Source organism: Capra hircus, chromosome 26 (genome assembly GCF_001704415.2).
Source record: "Capra hircus breed San Clemente chromosome 26, ASM170441v1, whole genome shotgun sequence".
NCBI classification, from domain to species: Eukaryota; Metazoa; Chordata; class Mammalia; order Artiodactyla; family Bovidae; genus Capra; species Capra hircus.
In genome coordinates this window covers 3,203,993-3,229,381 of record NC_030833.1, presented here as the reverse complement: position 1 = coordinate 3,229,381, position 25,389 = coordinate 3,203,993, and the positions used below count along the sequence as shown (strand labels likewise).

Sequence of the window (25,389 nt, the reverse complement as noted above, 5' to 3'; positions counted from 1 at the left end):
AATGACAGAATGATCTGTTAATTTCCAAGGCAAACCATTCAGTATCACAGTAATCCAAGTCTGTCCCCCAAACAGTAATTCTGAAGAAGCTAAAGTTGAACAGTTCTATGAAGATCTACAAGACCTTCTAGAACTAACACCCCAAAAAGATGTTCTTTTCATTATAGGGAACTGCAATACAAAAGTAGGAAGTTAAAACACCTGGAGTAACAGGCAAATTTGGCGTTGGAGTACAAAATGAAGCTAGTCAAAGGCTGACAGAGTTTTCCCAAAAGAACACACTGGTCATAGCAAACACCCTCTTCCAACAACACAAGAGAAGACTCTATACATGGACATCACCAGATGCCCAACACCGAAATCATATTGATTACATTCTTTGCAGCCAAAGATGGAGAAGCTCTACACAGTTGGCAAAAATAAGACCAGGAGCTGACTGTGGCTCAGATCATGAACTCCTTATTGCCAAATTCAGACTTAAACTGAAGAAAGTAGGGAAAACCATTCGACCATTCAGGTATGACCTAAATCAAATCCCTTACAATTATACAATGGAAGTGACAAATAGATTCAAGGGATTAGCTCTATTAGACAGAGTGCCTGAAGAACGACGGACGGAGGTTCGTGACATTGTACAGGAGGCTGTGATCAAAACCATCCCTAAGAAAAAGAAATGCAAAAAGGCAAAATGGCTGTCTGAGGAGGCCTTACAAATAGCTGAGAAAAGAAGAGAAGCGAAAGGAAAAGGAGAATAGGAAAGATATTCCCATCTGAATGCAGAGTTCCAGAGAATAGCAAGGAGAGACAAGAAAGCCTTCCTCAGTGATCAGTGCAAAGAAACAGAGGAAAACAATAGAAAGGGAAAGACTAGAGATCTCTTCAAGAAAATCAGAGATACCAAGGGAACATTTCATGCAAAGATGGGCACAATAAAGGACAGAAATAGTATGGACCTAACAGAAGCAGAAGATATTAAGAAGAGGTGGCAAGAATACACAGAAGAACTACACACAAAAAAGATCTTCATGACCCAGATAATCATGATGGTGTGGTCACTCACCTAGAGCCAGACATCCTGGAATACGAAGTCAAGTGGGCCTTAGGAAGCATCACTATGAACAAAGCTAGTGGAGGTGATGGAATTCCTGCTGAGCTATTTCAAATCCTGAAAGATGATGCTGTGAAAGTGCTGCACTCAATATGCCAGCACATTTAGAAAACTCAGCAGTGGCCACAGGACTGGAAAAGATCAGTTTTCACACCAATCCTAAAGAAAGTCAATGCCAAAGAATGTTTAAACTATAGCACAATTGCACTTATCTCACATACTAGCAAAGTAATGCTCAAAATTCTCCAAGCCAGGCTTCAACAGTAGATAAACTGTGAATTTCCAGATGTTCAAGCTGGATTTAGAAAAGGCAGAAGAACCAGAGATCAAATTGCCACCATCCGCTGGATCATTGAAAAAGCAAGAGAGCGCCAGAAAAACATCTACTTCTGTTTTATTGACTCCGCCAAAGCTTTTGACTGTGTGGATCACAACAAACTGTGGGAAGTTCTTTAAAGAGATGGGGTACCAGACCGTCTTACCTGCCTTCTGAAAAACCTGTATGCAGGTCAGGAAGCAACAGTTAGAACTGGACATGGAACAATAGACTGGTTCCAAACAAGGAAAGGATTACGTCATGGTTGTATAGTGTCACCCTGCTTATTTAACTTGTATGCAGAGTACATCACATGAAATGTGGCCTGGGTCAAGCACAAACAGGAATCAAGATTGCCAGGAGAAATATCAATAACCCCAGATACCAGATGACACACCCTTATGGCAGAAAGCAAAGAAGATCTACAGAGCCTCTTGATGAAAGTGAAAGAGGAGAGTGAAAAAGTTGGCTTAAAACTCAACATAAAAAAACGAAGATCATGGCATCTGGTCACATCACTTCATGGCAAATAGATGGGAAACAGTGGCAGACTTAATTTTGGGGGGCTCCAAAATCACTGCAGATGATGACCGCAGCCATGAAATTGAAATACGCTTGCTCCTTGGAAGAAAAGCTATGATCAAACACGACAGCGTATTAGAAAGCAGAGACATTACTTTACTGACAAAAGTCTGTCTAGTCAAAGCTCTGGTTTTTCCAGTGGTCAGGCATGGCTGTGAGAGCTGCACTATAAAGAGAGCTGAGCACTAAAGAATTGATGCTTTCTTGAAACATTGAACTGTGGTGTTGGAGAAGACTCTTGAGAGTCCCTTGGACTGCAAGGAGATCCAACCAGTCAATCCTAAAGGAAATCGGTACTGAATGTTTATTGGAAGGACTGATGCTGGAGCTGAAACTCTAATACTCTGGCCACCTGATGTGAAGAACTGACTTATTGGAAAAGACCCTGATGCTGGGAAAAGACTGAAAGCAGGAAGAGAAGGGGACAACAGAGGATGAGATGGTTGGATGGCATCACTGACTCTATGGACATGAGTTTGAGCAAGCTCCAGGAGATGGTGATGGACAGAGAAGCCTGGCATGCTGCAGTCCATGGGGTCGCGAAGAGTCCAACACAACTGAGTAACTGAACTGAACTGATGGCTGATTCACTACTCTACAGTAGAAACTAACACAGCATTATAAAGCAGTTATACTCCAATAAAAATTAATCAAAAGAAACAAAAGCGCTAAGAAGCCCTAAGCGCTGGGAAGCCCTAAGAAGATGGAGATGAAGTCAAAACACAGGACCCAGAGGTGGAGAACATGTTTCTGTGACACTGGCTTCCTAAGACGTTCTCTTTTTTGAGAAATGAGAAGTCCTCCTCTGCCTGCCTGTCTTCAAGGTTGGGCACTGTTCTTTGCCTTCAGACTGAGATTCAGGCTGGAACTACACACCATTCTCTCTTGGGGGTCTCCAGCTTGCTGACTGCATGTCTTGGAGCTTCTCAACCTCTGAAGTCTCATGGCCCAGTTATATATATACACACACACACACACGCAGCATAATTATAACAAGTGGAGGTTTTGTGTGGTTGTTAGCATTAATTTCCCAGTTATCATAATGTTAAAATCTTGATTGAGAAAAAGAGGCATGTCCTCAAAGGCTGTGTTGACATGTTTTAAATTGAAGAGTTGCTTGCGCCACCATCACGGTCCAAGCTTTACACGCTCATTGCCCAGGGATTTTTTATCATCGTGGTCAAGGTGGTGTCAGGCTGGCAGAGCAAAACCATTGCTATCTGACTTTCAACTGTGAAATTTTGCAGTAATATTATGAGTTGCTCCCCTTAACAATTGTCTATCTTACAGACTCCTGGGAAGGTGAGAATGATTAAGAGTTTATGGGGAGGACTATAGTTTGATGAGAAAAACGGGGCTGCTGCTGAGGCCAGGGGGGCACTGACAGGCTGTGTTCTCTTCTCCTATTCTGATTTTCCTCATTTTCATCCCGATATCTTTTTTTAAAAACAGATTTGCTTTGCGCTTATGTACATCTACAAAAACTATTTGAAAACTTGCTGGTTGGAGAATGGAAATGATTTTACGGTTGGAAAAGATTGTCCACGGATTCTTTCTGAAAGCAGTGGTTTCTGATTCTGGATTCAGAATGAGCTACAGTCTTCATATGAATAAATTTGCCCAGTTTGAGAAGGATTTGATGTTTTTTAGTCACTACGTCATGTCTGACTTTTTGCGACCCTATGGACTGTAGCCCACCAGGCTCCTCTGTCCATGGGACTCTCTAGGCAAGAATCCTGGAGTGGGTTGCCATTTCCTTCTCCAGGGGATTTTCTGGACCCAGGGATCGAACCCTGGTCTCCTTCATGGGCAGGCGGATTCCTTACCACTGAGCCACTTGGGAGATGAAGTCAAAACACAGGACCCAGAGGTGGAGAACATGTTTCTGGGACACTGTCTTCCTAAGACGTTCTCTCCTAAACGGCAGCTTTTCACCTGCGTTGGCCTGACAGGCGTCTCGGTGACAGCATTCGCCAGCTCCAATGAATGGGCCTTCCATTGCTTGATGGAGCTGCCATTTTCAGATCGAGTCCTGATTTCATAATAAAACTTTTTTAATACAAAAATAATTTAGGGCCGATCTTCACTGCTTTACTACAGTTATTCTATCCATATTTCCCCCATAGATTTGATAAGGAAAAAAAATTTTTTTAACACTAGCTACTCTTGGAGAAAAGGAAATGGCAATCCTCTCCAATATTCTTGTCTGGAGAATCCCAGAGACAGAGGAGCCTGGTGGGGCGCCGTCTACGGGGTGGCACAGGGTCAGACACAACTTAAGTGACTCAGCAGCATGCATTGTTGGAGGCCTTTCCCGGAAGGTTCCCCTTGTCTATGGGGACAAGCTGGCTATTGTCCATGTCCCCTGGGATTTAAAGAACCAGTCCTGTCCTAAGTGGGATATAAAGGGGACCAGCCAGAAACCAGAGGCTTACCTCCCGTCTCCTCCTCCCTCTCAAGGCCCTCCACGGCTGCCTCCAGCCCCCGCACCCACCAACACTGCATCACGCCCAGCGCTTGCTTGACCGCCTGATTCCTGCACGCACCCCTTTCCCATGTTCCACTCCCATTCTGGATAGACTCTCCCCTCTCCAGGCCTCCTGATCCCAGCTCAGTTTCCTCGTTGCTCCATTCTGAGTCCTGACGCCATCAGGAAGCCCTCTGCATGCATGAGTGCTAAGCTGCTTCAGTCGCGTCCGACTCTTTGCAACTCTATGGACTGTAGCCCGCCAGGCTCCTCTGTCCATGCGATTCTCCAGGCAAGAATACCGGAGTGGGTCGCCATGCCCTCCTCCAGGGAATCTTCCCAACCCAGGTATCAAACCCTCGTCTCTTACACTTCCTGCATTGATAGGCGGGTTCTTTACCACTAGCGCGACCTGGAAGCCCCAGGAAGCCTTCTGAGACCATCTCAACCCATGGATTCAAATTTCCTGCTCTTCAGTGGAATGATCGGGTCCTGGGTTCATTTGCTCACTTGTTTGTTTGTCCATCAGATGTTTATGAAGCCCCTCAAGCATCAGACACTATTCCACGTGTCAAGGACACATGATGAACAAGTCACAGCCTCGCCCTTTCAGAAGACACAGCCCCATTCCCACTCAAGTCGGAATGGGGAGGGACAGACATCATCACGGCAGTGGGTTGTCTTGCTTCGGGATTTGGCTGGAGCTCTGAGTCCTCTGAGGATGCTTTGGAGGTAAGCTTGCAGAGGAAATCAAAGGCAAGGTTGGACAGGGCCTGCATCCTTGGCTGCACTGAGATTTCATGAGATTGACCTTGGGCACATGACCTAGGCTATGAAAGGGAAATTGGTAGCAGAGACCAGGTAGAGTCTCCTATAGTCACCCAGGGAGGAGACGGTTCAGGTTTGGATGAAGGCCCTGGCGGCAGGGCTGGAGAACGGACAGACCTGGTGCTTCTTAAAGTTCTTATTTAGAAACAAACCACCACAGTATCCGGACAGGGGAGAAGGGGATTTCTATCAGGAATTATGTTTTCAATGTTGCCTGAAAATGAAAATGACCGTATCCATCTGTTTGTTCTTTTATATAAACAATTAATTTTTCCTATTTATTGCTATTCCTTATGTGCCTGAGCACCAAACAATTGGTGCTTTCAAACTGTGGTGCTGGAGGAGACTCTTGAGAGTCCTTGGGCTGCAAGGAGATCAAACCAGTCAATCCTAAAGGAAATCAGCCCTGAATATTCAGTGGAAGGACTGATGCTGAAGCTCCAATACTTCAGCCACCAATGTAAAGAGCCAACTCATTGGAAAAGACCCTGAAGTTGGGAAAAATTGAGGGCAGGAGAAGGGGACAGCAGAGGATGAGATGGTTGCATGGCATCACCAATTCAATGGACTTGAGTCTGAGCAAACTCCAGGAGACAGTGAAGGACAGGGAAGCCTGGTGTGCTGCAGTCCATGGGGTCACAAAGAGTCCGAACACGGACTCACCTGAGCGACGGAACGATAACAGATGACGGTAATGTGAAAGGCCACTCGGGATTCAGTGAGCTTCGCCATTTATGAGCTGAGCCTGGGTCCTTCAAGAAGTAAACACATCCCAGCCATTTTACTTCTTCTCTCTTTCGGAGATGTGCAGTCATTTTTAGTGGACAAGCCTCTACCGCATTGCATTTTTCAAATCCTCGTTGGTTCATTTGCTCTCAGTGCTGCTATCTCAAACTTTTCCCCCAAAGCAGCTTTCCTGATTATTTGTCCCTTCATACATATTCTACAACCCAAGCCCCCTGCTTGCTGAACACCAGGAAGGGCTGCGGACAGGGATATGGTAATATTCAGGAAGGAGGGAGTCAGGCTCTTCCAACCTTGTTAGCCACAAAAAGATTTTCCGTTTCCCATCGACTTAGAAATGCAGCGATTGGAATTGGGTTCAAGCCTGCATCTTGCATCAGTGGAGATGGGTATTGTGATTGCTGTGTTGAAATGTGGGCTCAAATGCATTGGGGGTTTTATACTATTTTTCAAACTTCCAAATAGATAATGTCAGAACATTTCTGAAATGGGATACTAACATCAAGATATACGGCACCAATCAGCTAGTATCAGGCCAGCAGAACGGAGGAGGAGCGTCTGGGAGACTCCTGGAGAATTTCCGTTTCCATTCCCTGCATCAACAGCTTGGCAACTCACCTCCTAGATTGCTTTACGGCTTCGGGGGAAATTCTCCATCGGCCCCATGCTGTACTCAGCTCAGTGTTCAGAAGCCAAGGAATTAGATCTGCTGTCATTGACGAAGCTGTTATGAAAGTATCTTTTCTGAATTGCTCAAAAATCCAAAACGAGTCAAACTTTGACAGTTTAAGACAACGGCGAGAGGGTCCTGGGGATCTCCCGAGTGCAGCCTTGGCTGTTTGAAGCTCTCTTGTTGAAAATGCAATTTCTTCTGGAGGATTTCTTCCAGCCTGTGATGCTCGGTGGAAAACTTTTGCCGTTTTGAAAGGATTTCTTCACTATGAGGCAGCCGACAAAGGTCATATTACAAATATGTTTCTGGGATGATAACATTTTGATTAGATATGCAAGCATCTTCCAGCCTTCCCTGGGATGTCATATTCTAACATTTTTCATTATTTTAAGAGAATCATGTAAGTTGATACTATTCCGCAATAAGAACTTGAATTTTGTGGCTTATTTTCTTTGCTGTAATGTGCCAGCACCGTGGGCATCGTTGCAGGGAATAAATGACTCTTCCCCAATAAACCAAATGCCTAAAGAAGCCCCTGGAGGAGGCAGGGATGTCCATAAAAGTTGAAATAGATTTCATAATATGATATTCAATTTGGTATAATAAGTAGAAATCAAAAATAATCCAATACCCCAAATGAAAATACCTCTGCTACTAATCAAAGGGAGGTTGATTTTACACCAGAACCATGGCATTCTCCAGGCAAGAGTACTGGAGTGGGTAGCCATTCCCTTCTCCAGGGGGTCATCCCAGCCCAGGGATTGAACTTGGGTCTCCTGCATTGCAGGCAGATTCTTTACCATCTGAGCCACCAGGGAAGCCCAGATATGGTTTAATATGTGCCAAAGTAAATTTATTAAATTATCTATTTTCCTCATTAGTTACCTGAGGAAGAAACAGAAATCTCTCTATTTCTGTCTCTCTCTCAGCTTGAAAAATTAGCTCCTTAAAGATGACTACCAGAAAGCATTTATCAAAAGGCGATTCTGGTTCTGGAGTTTATCACGGAAAGGTCCGCGTGTGCACTTTTGTCGTTCTGCCTCGAAGATGCTCAGTGACAGAAAATATTTCAAAAACGGCACCAGCAAGCGGACGTCATGAATTGTTCTCTGATACTGGTGTTGCTGCAAAAACAAAGCACTGAAGCTCAGCATTAGAAGGCCAAGTGAGGGACTGTTTAGGGCTTTGATAGATGACATCATGGTGCACGGAAGAAAAACTGGGCACTGGGAAGGAGATGGAAATGCCCAGAGGGTGGTGGAAACAGGCTCTGCGCTCCTGTTCCTCTGGGTTTGATGAAAAATCCTCACAAAGACAAGAGAGCAGGGAGAATGAAGAAAGATGAGCTGGCTCTCAGTCCACAAAAGTGTTAAACACCCGTCATTTCAAAAAATGTGATGCTTCTCAGTGATGTCCCAGAAATCAAGGTGATCTAATAGATGCCACAGAATACATATTTACCAACATAAAACTTACAAGTCTCATTTTGGAAACAACTTTTGGGAATTTAGTTTAAATTCTTTTTTATTTTATCCCTAAATTTTTAAGAACATAGAAATGAAAATAATTGGCACATAATCTGAGGCAATTTAATGGTTATGCTTTCATAAAATGTTCCTACATCCACATTTTATTTCATTCTTAAGCAAAATGTTCCTCAAGCAATAAGTACAATTATTTGAATGTCTAATTCAAAAGACATGTTAATAATAAGATTTAAAAAAATTTTTAATTAGCACCCAAATGCCAGTTTTTCTAGATATGTTCTCCCCCTCCCCAACCAGGGTCTGTGGCTACACCCAGCCTTTTCAGGGGGTCCCAGGATTCATGTCCAGTGATTGGAACTGATGAACTACAGCTTTCTTCAAGCCAAACTCTGCCAACAGAGATTTCCACTTGTGTTTGATAAGGAACCAAAAATAACCTTTAAATAATTGAATTCCTCAGCTTGCTTTGCTGGCATGAGAAGAAAGTAGCTGCCTCGCTCCCCAGGGTGGCTCCAGAGAGGAGACCCTGGTGCTCACCCCGGCTTGCTGCGCTTCCTGGCCTGCTGCGCTCTCCAGGTCCCTCGCCTGCACACTGTCTGTAAAACAGAGACCCTAATCCCTGACTCACTGAAGGTCTGCGGATGAATGCGGAGTGTGAGCGGGACCACTCACCACGATGCTCCCCGAACCGCACCAGGGGCCTCAGTTCCTGACTTCCTCTGTCCGAGTGGGAGGACACAGTGACAGCCGTCCAAAGGGCTTTCATATCAGGCGTCGACTTTTCTGGTAAATACTTCACGGGCTCGTTTCCATCCCTCTCCTGACTCCAGACCTGGTACCTGCAGTCTCTCTGCATCTCCGCAGAAGTGCCCCTCCTCTGGAGGGCCAGGGCTCTGTGAAGTGTCAGCAGCGGCCTCCCCGCCCCCTGCTCCCTGGGCCCTGGCACATGGTGCAAGCTTCTCTTTGCAGACATCAGGTTGCAATGTGATTATTCCTGCAACTAGGCCTAACTGGTCTTACTGACTTTTGGATCTCTGGCCCAGACACAGATATTGCTGTTGCTCAGTCACTAAGTTGTGTCGCACCAGGCAGCCAAAGTATCGGAGCTTCAGCATCAGTTCGTCCGATGAATATTCAGGGTTGATCTCCAATCATCTAGAGAGTCCATTAATTTAGGAGCCCAGTATACTTGAGAATTAGCCATGGACTCCCTAGCATGCCGTGTCATGCTAAGTCTCTTCAGTCTTGTCCAGCTCTTTGCAACGCTATGGACTGTAGCCCACCAGGCTCCTCTGTCCATGGGATTCTCCAAGTAAGGATACTGGAGTGGGTTGCCATTTCCTCCTCCAGGGGATCTTCCCAACCCAGGGATCGAACCTCTGTCTCTTAAGTCTCCTGCATGGATAGGCAGGTTCGTTACCACTAGGCCCTCCTGAGAAGGCCCAGACTTCCTAGTATGGAGCAACAAAAAACTGCAAGACTAATGAGTCCAGAATCACCTTTACTGTCTCGTTCACACCTCTTCAAATGTAGTTTTTATCATACAGGCACGGTAGATGGCAGAGTGAATATTCAGTTACTATTTCCAGCTTGTTAATAATCAAGTTTCATGTTTCCAGTCATCGACATTCTCAAGCGCTACAAATGAAAGGCAAGTTTGCAAGATGCAACACATTCAGGAAAGTCGCCTCTGCTCTTCCTCTCTCCGACCAAGAAAGACAAGGTTTTAATCAGGAGTCAACTCTGCCGTCTTTGGAGTTGGTTTAAACTAAGTCAGTGACTCTGATTCTTTTATTTGAAGAACAAATAGCCGGATAAAATTCCTAAGCCTTAGAAATACACATCATAACTTGCCGCCAAAAGATTTTAAATTCCTCAGTTCAAAAATGCTAACAGAGCCCTTTCTCTGCTTCTCTCTTTCTCACTTCCTCCCCCTCGCTCTCCTCTTTACTTTTTCCTCCTTTCCACCATCCTACATACTTAAGAACTCGGAAAATTCTTAAGAAGTTTAATCCTTGGAGGATCAATAACTGTGCAAGCTGTACCTCCGCCATTTCATATCTGAGTGGCTTTGGACAGGTAACTTGACCTCTGAAAGTCTCACTTTCTTCCCTATACAATAAATGTAATGATGTTTGTCTCACAAACTTGGGAGTTCTTAAAAGGATAACATACGTAAGAACAGGTAGTACAGCATCTGTAGGATGCTTGAGTCTTATAACAGCCAAGACTTGTGGTTACCAAAAAACAGAAACACAACTCAAACTTGCCTATTCAAACAAAAGAATTCACTGTCACACAAAAAAGTCCAAGGGTCTTCGGATCTGGCTGGATCCAGGGTTCAACAGTGTGGTCTGGGCCATTTTTATTTATCTTGACAGGATTCCTTCCTAGCAAAGATCGCCAAGTCACACGGTCCCTTCTTGGTGCCCCAGCAGTGAATAACTGAACATCTACCCAGGCAAGAATCTGAGTGGTCCAACCAGCTGTCTGCTGGGAGATTTGCCACATACAGTGCAGACGGTAGAGCTTGAAAGAGAGAGCCAGGAATGCCCCCCCATGAAACCAAGTGAACACACTTCCCATTCTGGTGCTGCTTCTGCAAGTCAAAGACACAGTAAACCAGGACATAAACAGCACTACCTCTCACTGCTGTGTGGCCTTGGCAAATTACTCAACTGTTCTGTTTCCTCATGTACAAAACCGTGATAATGATAACTCTCTATACTATCTACCCTATATGGTTACTGTGAGGATTCAAAAAGGTGATGAGCATCAAAGACCCAGCCGAGGGGCTGCTACGTAATAAGCCATTGATAATATTCAGCTATTGTTATTGTATTAATTTCTATGAGTCTTATCTTTCTAGGGTTTGAATAATTTAATGAATCCAATAAAGTGCTAATGAAGATAATCCCTAAGATGAAGGCACCCCATTGTAGATGAATTTAGGCACCATCTGGCAATGTTCTGCTTGGCCTTGAGTGGTGGAGGTTCAACTCTGGGACAGCACCCTGGGCTGGTACCAAGTGGTCTCCATCCGTGAGCCCCATGAGAAAGGTCCCCTTGTCCACAGACTTTGTAAAGATGCCGCTGCACAGAGTCAAGCCCATCTGGGCACTTACTTGGTGGCAGAGAACACCTCTACTCCCAGGGAGGAGAAGGGGCTGTAGGAAGCCCAGCAGCTCCCCTCCTGCCACCCCGGCTGCCCCACCCACCCACAGAGAGTGATGGAGAGTTGTGACGACTGAAGAGACAGCATGTGAGCTGATGTGCCAGGGCCGGGCACACAGTAGCCCATCCCCGTGAGTAGGCCGGGTACAAGCATGGTGGCTGCCTACCTCTTGGCAGTCCTGCCCTCATCACCTCAGTTCTCCTGACCACACAGGTTCATGTGTCCCCTGGGATGGTACCTCATGCCTCCAGCTGCTGTGATTGGTTCAGAGTGTGTCATAGTTACCTGTGTTGGGCCAATCAGAGCCCTTCCCTGTGATTTTCTTTTTCCCCCCAGGGGAAGCTGGAGAGGGAGTTTGTTTCATCTTTGAGGAAGCAGAGCTGAAAGGAGGTAGTGTTGAGGTCAAGGTAGAGATGAGGGTCATGCCTGGAGCTGAAGAGTAGAGGAGAGCTGGCCTCTCTGTTGCCCGGAAGCCCTCCTTTCTCCACTTCTCTGAGCTGGACTGGCTGACCTCCTCTGAAAAGCCCTTTATTTGCATGGCTTATTAAATGGCTTCCTAGTTGCCTCAGAAAGATCTCTGAATACTGGTAGAGGCCCCTCCCTGGGAGTGACCCTCTCCAGCTTCACAACTCTCCTCCCTTTCCCAACAGGAATGAGAACTCCGTCTTTTCCTGTCCAGTGGCCTCCTGGACGCAGGAGGGCTTCATCTCTAGGGGCTGCTGCTGAGACAGATGGAGAGACCACTCTCAGGACCTCACTCTCATCACTCCTGACTCCCCAGATTCAGCTGGGTCATCTCATGCTAACAGATAAAGGGACAACTGGGCAGAAAGCCCCCTGCTCCATCCTCACCATCAGTTTTGCCTCTCACGTGCTTATTACTCTTTCCAATTTTGCCTAGTGTTACTTTATATCAAGGGGCTCCTCTGGTGGCTCTGATGGTAAAGAATCTGCCTGCAATGCCAGACACCTGGGTTTGATCCCTGGGTTGGAAAGATCCCCTGGAGGAGGACATGGCAATCAACTCCAGTGCTCTTGCCTGGAGAATCCCCATGGACAGAGGTGCCTGGAGGGCTACAGTCTGTGGGATTGCAAAGAGTTGGACACAACTGAGCAACTAAGCACAGCACTTTAAATCAATAGCTCAGTGCACTGGAGATAGATTGAAGACGTTCCCCTTAGAGGGAAGACACCACTTTTCCTTCTTCAGATTAATATTTTGGAGGCTGAGGCAAAACACTTGGTATGGCTGGTTTTCCTGTCTGCATTCTCCTTTGCAGTTTCCCAGGAAGATGAGAACAAGGACAAGTCACCATCTCAGCATTTAATCCCCATGTCTCTGGCTTTAATTTCCAAGTCACAAAAACCCAGGCGCGTCCGGCTCATCCCAGAAGGGCAGAGGTGGGGGGAGACCTGCCTCCTCCTGGCGGCCCAGGTGCATACTCCCCAGCACTTCACACCACTTAAAAGATTCTGCCCAAACTGCCAACAATGTGTTACCAACAGAGCCCTACCCGAAAATGGATCAAAAACACTTTGTAATGAGTGAAGGCACTGCTTTCAAAAGGGCCAGCATCTAACAAAATCCTGGGTCCTGAGTGACCCACACCCAATGGCCGACTCAGGGTGGGAAAACTCCCCCCAGTGTTCACATTGGCAGAAGTGGTTCTTTAAGCAACTCATGCAAATGTATTCTTCCTGAATACAAGTCAGGAAGAGCTGACTTGTATTCACTTTTTGCATATATATTTAATTACCTAAAGTCACCACATTTTGGAAGGAAGGGTATGTAAGATTCAGATGTTCTCTGTCCAACAGTTACTGGACAACTGGATCCAAAGTCTGCAAAAAAACAGCAGTCCTTCACCTGTGTGTGGGGCAGGGGTGGGGGGAGACAATGTAAATGTTGCCACTCACTGTCTTCCAGGCCTTTCCTTACATCAAGCCTTCAACCCCAGCAGGGACCCTGGCTGTTCATCAGGTCTGCTCCACGTTGGGCCACCCACTGCTCAGGGCTGGGCAGGCAGGGGATCTTTAGTGCGGGGAGGGGCCTTGTGGTGCCACCCCGCTGCCTCAGCCACAAGCCCCATTTCCTCATCTGTCTGCATCACTCAGCTGTGCGTGCGTGGAGGTCGTCCCATTAGATGCAGCGTCTCCAGCCCTGCAGCAAGCAGGCCAGCTGACACAGGTCTCAGGAGGAGTCTTGAACGGAGGCCTCCTGCTGCCTCTGGAAGAGCCCTCCGGAACCCAAGGTGAGCCTGAAACAGTTCCAGCTGTCAACAGAAGCACCCAGGGGCCCCTGGGCAGAAGGACTTTTCGCTTCTTTGTAGGAATGCAAGAGCTGAGCTTGTGGCACCTTCCAGGTAAGGCTGCACCTGCCTTCTTCCACCTGCTCCCCTTGCCCCTGCAGAAGGACGGAGCCCAAGGCCCCTCCCCCTCTTAGAAGACTTCCTGTGGGGCAGCCACACCACACTGGCTCCAGCTGTGCCGAGCACTAGGGCAGAGCAGAGTGTAATCAGAGGCAACCAGAGCCCACCCCCAGGTCCCGAGGGTCTCCTTTTCCCCTGTCCAGAACACCCCGTGCTCCTGTCCTCTCAGGCTGGTTGACCACATCACCCAGGTCCAGGATGCTGGCTCCGGCCAGCTTTTGGCTCCGACCTTTATAGAACACTGGGGCTGAGAAAATCAATTGTGTTAATAGGCGACGCTCTCCACTGGAGATGCGGTCCTAAAGAAAACCGTATGTAAAACAAAGTGGCAAATGGTGAGCTCTGTAATGTTTCTTTTGTTCCAAGTCTTTCACACGTTTGTCCAGAGTTCAGGGCTTTCAAACCACACAAGGTTTTAAGTGATCGTTATAAAATCCCTTCTTTTCCCAAAGGCAGGGTAGTAAGGATTAAGTTTGACTACTGAAGACAGCTTTGTTGTAAATGGTCTCTAATGTCACAAAGCAGCTTGGAAAGAGAGGCTTATTAAACAAATTTCTTGGGTTGCAAATCATTGGAAGCAATCACATGTCATGTTCATTTGTTTAACCCAGTATCCATTTGTATGTTTACAGAAATGATGCAGATGAACACTTTCCAGTGCCCACAAGAAAGCTGGCTTATGGTAAAGGACATCCTGGGAGGTCTGTGAAGAAATCAGAGTGAAGGTGAGCAGAGGCTTCTGGGGTTTTACACTTCTTTTGTAAAAAATCATTCATGGGAACCTGTGTCCAGAGAAGAATGGGTATGATTTATTGATCTGAGGATGGCAAAGCCCAAAGGAACCTCACCGAGCTGTGCAACGCTGTCATCCTACAGCGAGATCAGGTGGCCTTCAAAGCAAGACGGCATCCTGTGTCTCCTGAACCCCGTGAACCTCACACAGTAGGCTAGCTCCCTGACTGGGAGCCGTCCTTGTGCTTATAGATGAAGATCGGGTGTGATGGGACAGGGTCATGAGGTGGAGGGGAGCTTTTGAAAAAAACGATTTGAGTTATTGAAAATCATCACCAAGAAGGAAAGAACTTACCAGTAAGTACAGGGAATGCAGAGTGTAGCTCTGCTCCGGGTAGAGTCGCATTCTAGACAGAGTCTTGGTCTGTGGCAGGACCAGTCCTTGGCGGTGGCCTTTCCTGTGTCCTCCCCTGGCTTCTGCCCCTGGAGTCCTCCCCGTGGAGGCATCTGGAGCATCTCTGAGTCTCTCCAGGAGGGGGTCCTGCTGAGCATAGCCAGGTGCCCGCCTGCCCCTGGATGCTGCCCTCCCCTCACTCTTTCTCATCTGTCTTCCCCAACTCCACATAATCCACTTAAACAGGCACCAAAGATGGTCTTTCTTTCCTGGGGTGGGAATCAGAGATGCTGATAATGGCTTAGGAATTCATATTAAAATACTACTCAGATAAAAAGGAAAGTAGGAAAGTAGGACACATGTATGGGCTGTCCAACATCCCAGTACACTTGTTAGGGTGTTGGTAAGCATCTTGATCCAGCTTTTGTGTTATTCTCCCTCTTCAGTTCTGTTGGGATCCCAATTCTGACTGGGTCCTGGACTGGTGTATTCTTGTCCCTGATGTGTATTAGCCCTATGTGCATGCCTACATACAGAGGATTATTACAAAGATCCTCGAAGTCGTGTCTGACTCTTGCCACCCCATGGACTGTAGTCCACCAGGCTCCTTTTCTTCTGTCCATGGGATTTTTCCAGGCAAGCACACTGGAGGAGGTTGCCATTTCCTCCTCCAGGAGATCTTCCCGACCCAGGGATCGAGACCAGATCTCCTGCATATCAGGTGGAGTCTTTACCGACTGCGCCACCAGAGAAGCCCCAGAGATGGTGACTTCGAGGATTAGAGAAGCTGAAAAAACGTTCTAAAGTTTCACAGCGAGCTAACAGGAAAAACCAGAACAGCAAACGTGCTTTACTTTGCTGGTCCTTCCTACCCCGCAGGAGCTGAGGCAGCGCCCAGGGGGCACAGGAGGGAAGGCGCTGCGGCCCAGCTCTTGCCGGGTAGGGAGGACCAGCAAAGTGATCGCGAGGCCCTGGCAGGGAGGATAAGGCCGGCCTGCCAGCCAGCCTGTACCTCGCCAGGCGGCTGCAACCGGCCAGCGAGCCTGCGCAGAGGGGGATGTCGGCCCGGATGCCGCTGCCGCACTGCGCATGCTCCGACCTAGCAAGGCGCGCCCGCGGGGAGGCAGGGCCCACCCTCGGTCCCGCCCCGTCACTCTCGGCCCCGCCCCCGCCCGCCGAGGTCCCGCCCCCGCCGCCGCGCCCTTCCCGTCCGGCGGCCCTGGCGCCCAGGCCACGCCCCCGCCCTGGGCCCCGTCCCCAGCCTCGGCCTGGTCCCGCCCCTCCGCGTCCTCGCCGCGCTTCCGCCGAATCCCGGCTCGCGCGGGCCCCGAACACGCTGCCAGGTCCCGCCCCCAGGCCTCGGCCCCGCCCCCGCCCCGCCCCCGCCCCCGCCCTGCGCCGGTCCCCCGGGCTTCCTGTGCTCCCTCGGCGCTGCGTGGTCCTGCGCTCTGAGTTCCTTGCGGTGGGCGGCTTAGGCAGCGCGGTGAGTTGTCTGGGTCACCTCCCGCCAAAGTTCGGGGCTCTCCCCGGGGAGAGCAGGCGTCTGCAGCCCGTCGGGCAGTCCAGCCCCCAGTGGTCCTCCGGGCACCGCCCCCGTCCCCCTTGCTATGGTGGTGGGGCCCGCTCGGACCCCCCCTTGGTGGCTCCAAGAGCGACCAGGGGTTCCCAGCCTGGGGTTCTTCTTCCAAGTAGAATGACAGTGGCCTGGCCTGGGAGTTGTGCTGCTCCTGCCAAACCTCTAGTTGGTCAACACCTGCAAAGCCTTCCTGCTCTGCACTGCTCCCCAGCCTTCTGTTCCCAGGAAGCTTCCAGGAACCCCTTCTCTGGCCTTCCTTGCAGGAGGCCCTTAGCAAACCGCCCGTGCAGAGGCCTCATGTCCTGTTCCTTGATGTGAGAGGAGGGCCCGCCTCTGTATGCTCTATGCCCTCATTGCATCTGTAAACACTAACACGTGACCAAGTGGAAGTTTGAGAGCCACATACACTCCGCAGGGTAATTCCCAAGGACCCGATAAACACAGCAGAGCAGTTCTCAACGGTATTCCTCACTCGCTGGGCTCATGATGAACCTAAGCGTGGTGTTTCTCTCTGTGTCTCAGCTCCTGGGTGACTTGGTTCCAGAAGGACCTTTTCTATACATGAGCACAGCTTTGGCTTGATTGCATGGATGGTCACCGGGCAGAGGGAGACTCCTTTGTCCAGAGAAGGGTCACCGCTGCTGTTTGCAGAAGAACATGGAGGTGCTGAACATAAAGAGCTAAGAGTTAGGCTGGCCTTGAACTCTGAGCCCTCACTCGGAGTATCTCAGCCAAAGTGCTCCTCTTCATCTCCCAGCCCAGGGCATGATGGTGGGTGGGGGCTGAGTTGCTCTCATGAGTCCCCCAGTGCAGAAAACACTCAGGGAGGTAGAGAAGACATCACAAAGCTTAGCACGCCTTGGGGGGCGATCGTCTTTAGGAAAAGGATGTCAGAGCTGCCGCCTCCCACCCCCAGCTGGCGGTTGAAAACCTTTTAACTCAAGTTTGTCCGAGGAGGCAGTGACGCCAGGTCCACACTTGCTGAGGTCCAGAGCCCACGAGCAGAGCTGGCCTGGCTCTGGGAGGCCTTTCATTTCTCCTTGGATTCTTGGTTTGAGTTAGGATTTGAGTGGGAGAGTCGTGTCTTTTACAGTCTGGGGGCAGGGTGAAGCAGGCCTCAAGGGCAGAGCTATATGAAGGTACTTTTCTCGGTGAGCATTCTTGCCATTAAAACAAATCTGTATCACACAAACTAGACCTAACTAGTGTTATTAGGTGCTGCTTTAAAAAGGCCTCACTGTCGGAGATCCAGGTTTAAAGAAATAAAAGCCCCAGGTGCGGACAGTGGTTAACGTCTTACTCATGTTCAGCTGCGAAGGTTCTTAAACCTTTCTTTTCCTGTCTTGGTCTTGCTTGAGTACCAGTGGAGCCTCACCTGGGCCTTATCTTCAGCTCAGGCCTGCCTTCCGCAGTTTCCCTTACGGGCGTCTCACTCAGGGCCCCTCTGAGGAGGGGAAGGCAGGCCTGGGCAAGCGTTCCTGTGGACTTCCTCCTGCAGGCCTCTCCTCCTGCTTTTTCAGGAACACCAAACAGTTTACAGTTCTCAGTATTTTTAAATAAACTTCCAAATTGTCTTTATTCTTATTTTGCAGAGGACAAACATTTAGAGGCCAGTGATTCAAACCAAGACTGTTGTTATTTCAACTCCCTTTTTGGGGGGCATCAATGCCGTTTTCAGCTTATATTCTCCTTTGTAGGAAAAGCAGGAAGCGAAACAGTGATTTCTGAATTCTCTTTGCCAGTAAATCCTCTCCCTGGGCCTCCCTGATAGCTCAGTTGGTAAAGAATCCGCCTGCAGTGCAGGAGACCCTGGTTCGATTCCTGGGTCGGGGAGATCCCCTGGAGAAGGGAAAGGCCGCTCACTCCAGTGTTCTGGCCTGGAGAATACCGTGGACTGTGCAGTCCATGGGGTCGCAGAGAGGGGCAGGACTGAGCGACCCTCACCTTCGCTCAGTTTGCCAGCAGTGATGTGTTAACGTTATTGCCTAGTCTGTTTTCGCGCACACCCCGCCTGCCTTCCTGGCCCCAGTGTGCAGCTCGTCTGTTCTGGCCGCTTTCCCCGAGACTGCGGACATCCTGAGGGGCCTCTGGGTGCCTGAGGCTTGTGTCTGGGGCTCCTTTGGCTCCTGTCACAGTCCCCTCTGACCCCCTGTTTCCTGCGTAGTTTCTGATACAACTGTTTGCTGAATGAGCATGGGTCTTACTACAGATTATCACTTAAATGAAACCTGAAGATTTAAAAATCAGAGACATATAAACATATAATATTGGGTTGGCCAAAAAAATGTTCAGATGAGCTTTTTGGCCAACCCGGTGTTACCAATGGAGGAAAGTGAGCTTTTCGTATATACTCACGGTAAATGAACCAAGCCAGTGCCCAGTCTTGGTCTGAAAGTGTTTGTGGTTTATCTGGGTGAGGGAAGGAGGTGTGAGCTGTGTGGGGTGGCTAGTTTTCAGTTCTTTGACATCAGTTTTCCCATTCCGTTAGCTCTGGAGGCCTGACTTGGGCATGTTGTTGTTTAGTTACTAAGTCGTGTCTGAGTCTTTGCAACCGCAGGGACTGTAGCCCGCCAGCCTCCTCTGTCCGTGGGATTTCCCAGGCAAGAATAATCGAGTGGGTTGCCATTTCCTTCTCCAGGAATCTTCCCAACCTGGGGATCGAGCCTGCGTCTCCTGCTTTGGCAGGTGGACTCTTTACCATTGAGCTACCAGGGAAGCCCTGTATTTGGCTTTGGTGGTGAGCATTTGACATCCACTGTTCGAGACAAGATTCCACAGGATGTGTGTTCTGCGGCATTTGGGTGACTGCTGCTTATCTGCTGGTCAGTGGAAAGAAATAGTCTAGTTTTCTTTTAAATTTTCTTAACAACAGTGTTGTTCAGTTACAAAGTCATATCCAGTTCTTTGCAACCCCATGGACTGCAGCACTTAAACTTACTGTATAGGAGGGTTGTAAGGTTTGGTGAAAGCCACATCAAGAATATACGGGATCCAGTGAATGTCTCACTCCTTTATACCACTCTTAAAATGAATCGCTTAAGGAAAGGAAAGAAACATTTTTGTGACATTTTGTAACCTTTGAAGGAACCAGAGTGGTTTTGGCAGACTTGGCTCACGTATAAATGGGTCCCAGACCATGTCAGGTCAAAGTGCTCAGAATCCTTGGCAGTTCAGCCAGTCTGTGGCTGCCACGCTCATGACATCTGCTCCAGCTGAACATCTAAACACAGAGGCTGCCCCGGGGGCCACTGACACGCCAGTGACATCCTCGTGCATGTGTGTGCTAAGTTGCTTCAGTCATGTTTGACTCTTTGCAGCCCCATGGACTGGAGCCTGCCAGGCTCCTCTGACCGTGGGATTCTCCAAGCAAGAATCCTGGAGCAGGTTGCCATTTCCTGCTCCAGGGGATCTTCCCAATCCAGGGGTCGAGCCTGTGTCTCTTATGTCTTCTGCATCAGCAGGTGGGTTCTTTTCTACTTGGACCACCTAGGAAGCCTGGGACATCCTTGGCCACGTGCTAAATGCGGACACTTGTATCTGATACTACAAGTTGTTTTCAGTTAGACTGAAGGCCTAGCAGAGGAGAGGGGTGGGTCTCCAGGCTTCACATCCCCCCTGTATACCCTGCTTCCCCAACCTGGAGTAAACTCTTGGGGCCTGTGAAACAGCTGTGATAAAACCAGTTAAAAATTCTGCAGAAACATTTTCTTAGTGTTTGTCATGTGGGTATGTGTGTGGCCGTGAAACGATTGTGAGAGAACAGTAAATGCCGAGCGTGCTTGCTCTCCTACTTGGAAAATTTTCTTGTTAGAATAATTCCCTACCCGGAACACTTGTGAAGTCAGCAGAGGAGCAGCCAGGCTCTGCTGCCCGTTCCCAGAAGTCTAGGGGCGAACCTGAATGCGCGGTCCACCAATGGCACGACGCGTAAAAGCCGGCGCTTGTTAAATCTATTTGTTTTTATTATAGACATCGATCTGCCAGTCGCAATAATGCATTTATGGACATTTTTCTGCAAGCGCAGCGCTGGTGGCAGTTTTTACTGACAAATTGAGTCATATGGATAGTAGTTTAGAAAACTCTTACCTTATTGACGGATCGGGCAATTCCAGCCCTGGACGTTCAGAGGTTTTAGCTGGGTGGGAAAGGGAACTGAATTTCAGGGCAGAGTATGGGACAAGACATTTAAATGTTGTACTTTAATTAAAAAACCAAACAAACTGGTAGTTAGTTCTCATTTGTTTTTTAAACTGTGAGCTACAGGTTACCTCCCAAACCATAGGATTGTAAGGGGTTGAGGGTGTCCCCTTCAGATCCCACCCTCTTGTTGGTGGCAGAAGTAAGAGCCACCCCCCTGAAACATGGGCTTCGTTGCTCCTTTTGAAGTGAGACATTCGTGAGCTGTAGCAGAGCATTTCTCAGAGGTGGTCTGAGCCCTGCTGGTCTCAGAGTTACCGAGAGTGCTGGTTAAAAAGGAGATTATTGGGTCAGAACCCAGGAGGCTGTCTTTGCAAGCTTGCCAGGGGGCCCGAATGTTTGAGCATCTCCCGGGCAGTCTTTGGCGTCTCCACCACCTCCCTGAGCATGGTGGAGAAGAGCTCTCTGGCCCACACAGCCCGGCCGGCATCGCTGTTCTGAGTCGCCCGTCTCTGGTTTGTAAGTCCTCAGAGACGTGTGAATCTCTTCGAATTGCAAACCCAACATGTTATCCTAGCTTTGTGGTGTTCGGTCTTACGGTTATGACAGAAGATGCAGATGTTACCAAAACTTTGGCATTAGTTTTACAAACAAATGCTAAGCAGGGACAGCCGTGTTATATTTCACGCCCATTTTCCTTCTGAATGGCTGGCCTGTCCTTTTCACCCTCTGGGTACAAGCATTTTTATGGTCTCAGGTCAGGGTTAACTTGCATATGTACAACCGAATACATTTTTGGGGAACTGAACTGAATTTTTACAGATGAAGTGCTGGAGTTGTGGGTGGGAGACCCACAGGAGGGGTTCCGGTGATGCCGCTTCCTGGCTGCGTGGCTTTGGGCAGCTGCTCACCCCCCAGCTGCCTGCTCTTCTGCGGGATGGCTGTGATCACACAGACTCGGTCCCCCTGGGCGAGAGTAAGCACGGGAAGCCATGGATGGCTGGTTGTGAAGCACGAAGCACAACCTGGATAGAAATTTTAATTTGGAACCATAGACTCATAGAACGATGAGACTAACTGTACAAAGGGCAAGAGCCAACCAGAATCCTTGTTTCCCTCCAGTCTAGTGAGCATCCTGCCCTTCAGTTCAGTTCAGTCGCTCAGTTGTGTCCGACTCTTTGCGACCCCATGGACTGCAGCACGCCAGGCCTCCTTGTCCATCACCAACTCCTGGAGCTTGCTCAAACTCGTGCTTTGGGGTCCATCTGGGGGCATTTCTGGTGGGGAGTGTGGGGTGATGGAGGGACAGTTTGGGGAGAGGCCCAAGTTGAAGATCCCGTTTGTTAAAGACAGGAGCCAGCGTTTGGTGTGTATGTTTTATTCCCGTAAGACAGTCCTTCAGGAAGTGGGAAGTGGGGGCAAGCTGACTGTGGAGGGGAGTCGGTCCTGTCTGTCGGGCCTGGCATTTGGGTTCTGAAGCTGGGAGATTGCTTTACTGTACCTGTTCGTTCAGGCAGAAATGTCAGCGGGGAGGAGTGAGGCTCATTAACAGGCCTCCCCATCCCCAGCCTGCGCTCTGTGGGGTTACCTGTGCTTTCCTGCAAGTAGTCACAGAATCCGTACAATGAAACTGTCAAGACTGGGGTGTGCAGTCACATCAGAATGTAGATTACCAATAAGGTGCGTGCTCAGCCTCCTCGGATGCAGGTCACAGATGGTGGGACTGGCCGAGTGGCCGGGGAGCCCACGCTGGAGGATGAGAGGCAGCAGCCAGGGAGGGAGGCCCGGGTGGTCCCCGGTGGTCCCGGTGGGCGTGTTCGGGGAGGCGGGAGAAGGGGGGAACAGGTGCTGCCTGGCGACATGCCCACAGCCAGACTCCGCCCAAGCTTACCAGGTGCCGCACTTGTCGCCGGGCTCCAGCATACTAGAGGGGCAGTGCTGGGGGGCAAGGGACTCAGAGGAGCCGGTGTCCCGGAAGTGAACGGCGACCCTTCCTTGTGAGGCTTTCCACACTCAAGTGGAAGTTCCTTGAATGAAGGGCGAGGCACAGAAATGATGTATTTCTAAAAGTTCCTGAATTTAGCCAGCTATCCCGAGAAAAGCCCATGTGTGCTATTCTTTATTGCGCAGAAGAATCTGTTTCTGTCACCACTGTGTTATCATCAGATTAAGCTGTCGAGTCAGATGGATGGTGAGTCGAGGCGGCCGCTGGCTGATTGCTGGACCCGCACCGACCATCCGTCTCCGGGCTGCCCTGGGGGCAGGGGCTGCTGGGGAGGAGGGCAGCGGCGGGCGGGGGGGTCACCGGAGGGTGGCTGCGCCTGCCAGGGGGCTGTTGAAATTTGTTGCAAGAACGGTTACTTAGAACCAAATGCAGGTTCTAAAATGAAGTATTCCTGAAACGCAGCGTTATCCACCTCGCTGACTGCTGGCGTGGTCGCCTTCTGCCCCAAGAAAGACAGGCTCTGGAGAGCTGTGTGTCCTGTCCGTCCTGGGCGGCCGGCGGTTTAATGGAATGCGGGGCATTTCCGGGCTGACACCGGGGACCCCGGGCAGGCTGAGTGGTTGATAGCCCTGGACATGCTCAGTCATGGGTTGGGGGTGACATGCTTGCTGGCGCCCCACCACCAGCTTGAAACCACGTGGGCCCTGAGTCACAATCAGGAGTTCAGTTTCCCTAAACTAAAAGTATGGGCTTTAAAGACTTCCTCTTAAGTGTTCCTAACCTGTTTATTTTTGCCTTGAGTGTGGTGAGAACATGTCCTGGAGCCGCTGTTCTGTCCTGGTGGGCTGAGAACCTGATGTTGTCCAGGGGTACCCTCTGGACCGTTTATCGGGCCAGAAGAGCCCCGCTAAGGTCACAGTTCTGATTTCCTCGTGGTGTTCTCTCTCTCTCAGAGGCCACCTCTGGGCCCGAGGTGCTTTTACACACGGCTGTGGACAATCCAGGCAGGGTGGATTCTTGAGAAGGTTAGTGAGATACTCTTTTGTGTTGGCCGGAAATCATGTTTCCGGTGGTTTCAGATGTGGAAGCAGCTATCTGACGTGCCTCAGTCCTGCCCCGGCGCTCATGCGGCAGAGCCTACTTCTTAGGGGAGCTCCGAGGCCTGGCTGTGCGGGTGTCTGCTCCATTCTGCTGTCTGGGTGCCCACTGCTGCCCTGTGCATGGCTCAGCACAGCGGGGCCCTGGCGCCTGGCTGCCCGGGGCTGAGCTCGGCTGGAGCATCACCTGTTGGAAGCCAGGCAGGTTCTCTGCGTGGGGCTAGGCTGGCTCTGTCAGCTCTCAGGTTGGAGGCTGGCTCTTGGGGTGGAGAGCAAAGTCCTCGTGGACTCCGGGTTCAGATGGCTGACCTTTCCCGTCTCCTGTCTCTCCGCCACTGATGGAGGCGCTGCCTGGCTGCAGCCTCAGCTGCCTGGGTCCTTTCTGCCTGGTGTGCCCCACACCGTCTGCCTGCTTCTGTCCCTGAGAGCTGCTGCCCCACGGGGCCCTGTAAGCTGGGCACCCAGGCAGACACAGGGAGCAAGGACCACTTCCTCCTCCTCCTGTTGGAGGCAGGGGTGCAGAGATGCTCCAAGGGGACCCTTCTTTCCCACCCAGGCCCCAGAGGAACACGAGCCTGTGAGGCTCCTGTTGGCACCACTTTTAGCCCCAAGGCCCTCCACGTTTGTTCTGGCAGCTTCTCTCGAAACCTGTGCGTCAGCTCTTCGATCGCAGAGTGAATGGGTGGGAGGCCCCAGAGAGTCTCTTCTGATTCAGCCTGATTGTAGACCCTGTCTGCTCCCAGGCTCTCCCTGAGTCCTTCCCACGGCCCTGCCCTTCTGGAAACCTCCTCAGCCCCTGTAATGTCTCCTCCCTTCGGGCCCATCACACGTACACTCTGGTTTCTGATTGACTTGTACTGTTCTTGTCTCTTGATGCTGGCATTCTGTCTTGGAAACGCTCCATGGCCTGGTGTGGGGCTTCCGCCTGACGCAGGGCCCAGTGAAGGATTCAGGGCACAGGTTGCTGTGGACAGAACGTGCCCCTACAATCCACATGTTGAAGCCCTGACCCCCACTGTGACTGTATTGGGAGATGGGGATGTTAGGGGATTGTTTAGAATAAATGAGGTTGGAAGAAGGGGCCCTGATCCAGTAGGATTGGTGGCCTTATAAGAAAAGAGAGAGGGTGATGTTATTGGCAGAAGGTGGCTTCCTACAAGCCAGGAAGAAAGCCCTCACCAGAAACCAAATCAGCTGGAGCCTTGATCTTGGACTTGCCAGTCTCCAGAACTGTGAGAAAATGAATTTCTGTCTGTTAAGCCACTTAGTGTGTGATATTCTGTTATAGCAGCTCGATCTAACTAATACAAGGTGAGGTGCAGACTAAATGATGTTACTTCAAAAGCACAGGACTCATGAGGGGTTTGCACATGAAGTTGGCATTGGGAGATAAAGATAACTTGGTGATCAGTGTTCAAAAATAGGACTGTTTGCAGGTTTAGCTCTTGGCATCCTGAAAGATGTGTGTATCAGAATAAAAGAAAACAGGATGAACAGAAACCCGTCTTATTATCAGGATCCCAGAGGTTTTAGAAAGGAAATCTGGCAGATTTGGTCAAGACACCAGGGGGCCGGTGGACCATGGACAGGCCTGGTCTTATCCTGGTGCCGGGCGGACCTGCTGGAAAGCAGTCAAGGCCCCAGGCCCTGAGGGAAGCTGGGAGGTGGGACTGGAGTAAATACTGGATGACTGGGTTTC

The 25,389-nt window shown here is 49.6% G+C and overlaps 1 protein-coding gene across 1 annotated transcript in view; it reads left to right on the top strand.

Annotated features, from left to right (window-relative positions):
* MGMT (O-6-methylguanine-DNA methyltransferase) overlaps positions 16,321-25,389 on the top strand; it is a 265,021-nt gene continuing 255,952 nt past the window's right edge. The window contains exon 1 of the mRNA XM_018041611.1: positions 16,321-16,418. The gene's annotated coding sequence lies outside the window, so the exon portion shown is untranslated. The remainder of the gene's footprint in view (positions 16,419-25,389) is intronic.